Below are 3,816 nucleotides of genomic sequence, written 5' to 3'. Positions count from 1 at the left end.
AGCCAATAAAAACACACGCACTGTATATTTGGTGTTAATTTGCTTCACCTGTATATTACATTAATATTATTTCGGCCAGAGTTCTTGTGACCTCATCAGTGGTCCTTTGCTTTCTTCTTTTTTATGTGTGTCCCACCCTGCTATCAGCCATTTTGTATTTTGTATTCCTATTGTATGTGTCTACGCATGCGTATCCCTCTGTGTGTCTATGTTTTGTAAGTGCATGTGCGTGTATGGGGAGTGCCTGTATTATCTATATCCTCTGTTAATACATGTGCATTTATTTTTGTTTTTATTTATTTATTTGTTCATGTGTTTATACCTGCTTCTTTTTTTTGTGTGTGTGTGTGTTTTGTATTTAATTTAATGTTGTTAACGTATGTAGTATTTAATTCCATTTGTTTATCTATGTATTGTATTATATTTTGTTCATATTGTTATCGGTTTATGGGGAATTTATTGTCATATGTTGTGGTTTGTGGTTTGTTAGTGGTGTGTGTTAGTGTTCCATTCCAGTTACCTATTCAGGCTAGGTTTATCCTCTATTATGTGTGTAGCTTCTGTAATTTATCTAAGTGCTGCGTCTGTTCTATGTGTGGACAAGATTTAAATTTCTATGTTGTTGAGTGAGCCTCCGTGTTCCTGCTCAGCGTGCTGGTACAGAACTGATGAGCTCTTCTCTTCCTTAAGTTCCCTCCAATGAACATTTACCCACTCTCCTATGCTCCGTGCTGTTTCCCCTACATACGTCCTTGTCTTGTAACTGCATCGTCTCTCTGTACATCTTATACTATAGACCATATTTCTGGTTTTACAGTTTGTTTGTGGGCTAAATCTACATACAGTACAGTTCCTATCAGTGCAGGGGGTTCTACTAAAAGGGTATGTTCTACTGATAAGGGATTTGATAGGGTTGCCTGGCCTTTCAACAACCTTAATTCTTAGTTTAAGTTAGTCTAGGGCCCTTCTAAAGCGGTACGCCAGTTCGCCTCTAGGGGTGGTATCGACGAACATGACGCTCTGGTATTTGTGGCTATCATACCATGAGTTGGCCTTCCCTATTTACTTCTTAATCCTTTCAATGGTGTTCCATGATTTGCTCCTATAGTGTGGGCAAATCCCATTCCTATCGTTACGTTTGATGGTTTCAAATTTCTTCATAGCTCCTTAGTATACTCTGATCCTTTCTTTATGGCTGTAACCTGAGAACTGCATACGGTGAACAAAATGCTTTATATGTCTCTTTAATTCTGTAGGGTTGCACATGCAGGACACATTTCGCATTACTCTGACGAGGTCTGCCATCAATATATTGAATTTGGCCTTGTCCGCAATAGCTGAGTTCTGGTGGATCAAGTATTTGGAGGTCATAGGTTTGGCATTGTGTGAATGGAGGATTCTGGTTTTATTATTCTCAGTTTCTAGTCAGAGTTCAGTATCTAGTACAGGTAATCTATGGTTAGGGTGTTTAGTAGGGTAGTCTATCGTAACTTTAATAGTCTTGTGGGGGTGTCTTTACTACTACGTTGATATCATCGACATATCGAGAGTACATATTCACGAGTATGGAGTTCTGTGTCAGGCGTTCCTTAAGCCTTCTGTCCCACCATACCATGAAGAGATTGGCCACATCACTGGCGATACTAACACCGATGGCTGCCCCCTCGTCCTGGGCGTATATTTTGTTGTTAAACTTAAATGTGTGGCCTTTTAGGGTAACTCTTATACTAGCTCCTAGTGCATGTGTGATCATTTTCTTAACCTGATGAACATTAGCGGAGGTCCGTGTGGCTCTGGTATGTAGGATTAGCCCTGGCATTAACTGCAGAAATAGAAATGTAGTTTACAGCATAAAATGCATGGAAGGTGCTTGTAAAGACCTGAATATGACATACATAGGGGAAACATCTAGGAGCATTGCGGAACGACTAAACGAACATCTGAGACAATATGACGACAAAAAACAGTCCTCCATACTCTACCAACATGCCAAAGACCAGCATGGAGGCAACTTGGGTCAACTTGACATTCGCATCTTATCCAAGCACCCAAAAGCCCCAACTCTACGACAAATATGGGAGTACGTCCTTATAAATGAAACTTCCCCAATACTAAATTGGAAATATACATAGATATCATACCCCCTACCCACATTTTACACAGGTAGAGCAGAACAATTAATGGGCTTTTATGCAGATAGATATATGTATGTCTGTGTGTGTGGGTGTATGTGTGTGTATGTGTGTGTGCATGCACATGTATGTATATGTAAACAGACGGGTAGGTACATCAGGTATATGAACAAACAACCATACGCAAATAGAGACTGAAACACACGACCACATATACACACACACTTTACTTCACACAAAGACACATGTCCACACAAATGGAGATGTGCACCCACACATACAAACATGGTACATAGCAGCAAAACACACACACACACACACACACACACACACACCCAGACATGAACACACAAGGAGACAGAGGTACATACATACATATACACACATGCACACACATACATAAAAAACACAGAAACACAGGAATATGCAGAACACATACATACATACATGCAAACGCACACACATACATATATGCATACACACACATACACTGAGACACATACACACAGACATACATACACACACATGCATGCATACATACATACACACACACTGAGACACACACATGCGCAGAAACAAACAAGAGCAAAAAAGAACGCAGCGTAAATAACAGACAGTCAAGACTATTGATAAGGTTGCAAGACGCAACAAAAATGTTAGGAAAATAAAATGAAAAATAAGTGGAAATTTTACCGGTGAGTGTGTTAAATTTTAAGGCACAATAAGAAAACGACTCTCCCCAAACACAACAGTATATATTATATAATATATTTATTTATTTATGGGTTGCAGCCAAGTGGCTATGGTCATGCTGGAGCACCACCATGACTTTCCATCTTTAGGCTGTGCTCTCTTCACGTTCCTTGCATGGCTCTTCTCCTCCACCTGATATAGTCCAATCAAGAGTTTTGATGACACATCTGGTGTATAAGAGAATTTGACATCGCTGCCCTAAACTGTGTCTCATTTCGAGCTATTGGTTCGTCTGGTATCATGGAGAGGAAAGCGTTGAGTTTTGTCTTGAAGACCTCTATATCCATGTCTTGCAGATCTCTCAAATGTTTTGGCAGGGCATTAAAGAGCTGAGGTCCTCTGAAACCAAGGCTGTTGCAGTACCTCGTTCTTATGCGAGATGCAGTGGACGGCACCCTTGGGACCATGCAGTGGCGACCTGTGCGGGCATTCTTGTAGTTCTTGATGCCAAAGTTTGGCACCAGTCCTTCCAGTATTTTCCATATGTATATTATTACATATCTCTTCCGCCTGTGCTCCAGGGAGTAAAGACCTAGTGTCTTCAGTCGCTCCCTGTAGTTCATCTGTTGGACTGTGGCCATTATTTTGTATAGTGATGCTGAATTGCCTCCAGTTCTGCTGTCCGCTTGACACTGTGTGGTGACCACAACTGAGAGCAATAGTCTAGGCGGCTCAGAATAAATGTCTTCCATAGAGACAACATGACTTTTTGATCCCTTGCTCGGAATGTCCACCCTGCCACTTGTCTGCACTTTGCTGTCAACTTGACAATGTGCATGTGAAATGATGCATCACTACACATGTTGATGCCCAGGTCTCTTACTGTTTGTGGTTCTGAGATTGCAGTACCTCCAGGTCCTGTGTATGCTAGTTGGGAGGCACTTGTGACCTTGTAGCGCAGTACTTGAAAATTTTTTGCATTGAACTGCAT

General features: G+C 41.0%; 1 protein-coding gene across 1 annotated transcript in view; it reads right to left on the bottom strand.

Annotated features, from left to right (window-relative positions):
• The window catches only part of LOC106883199 (ras-related protein Ral-A), an 80,727-nt gene that overhangs the window by 36,090 nt on the left and 40,821 nt on the right, over positions 1-3,816 (bottom strand). The window lies entirely within an intron of this gene.

The sequence above is a fragment of the Octopus bimaculoides genome, chromosome 9, assembly GCF_001194135.2.
Source record: "Octopus bimaculoides isolate UCB-OBI-ISO-001 chromosome 9, ASM119413v2, whole genome shotgun sequence".
Lineage (NCBI taxonomy): Eukaryota > Metazoa > Mollusca > Cephalopoda > Octopoda > Octopodidae > Octopus > Octopus bimaculoides.
The sequence above is the reverse complement of the archived record's forward strand: the minus strand, read 5'-3'. Positions and strand labels throughout refer to the sequence as shown.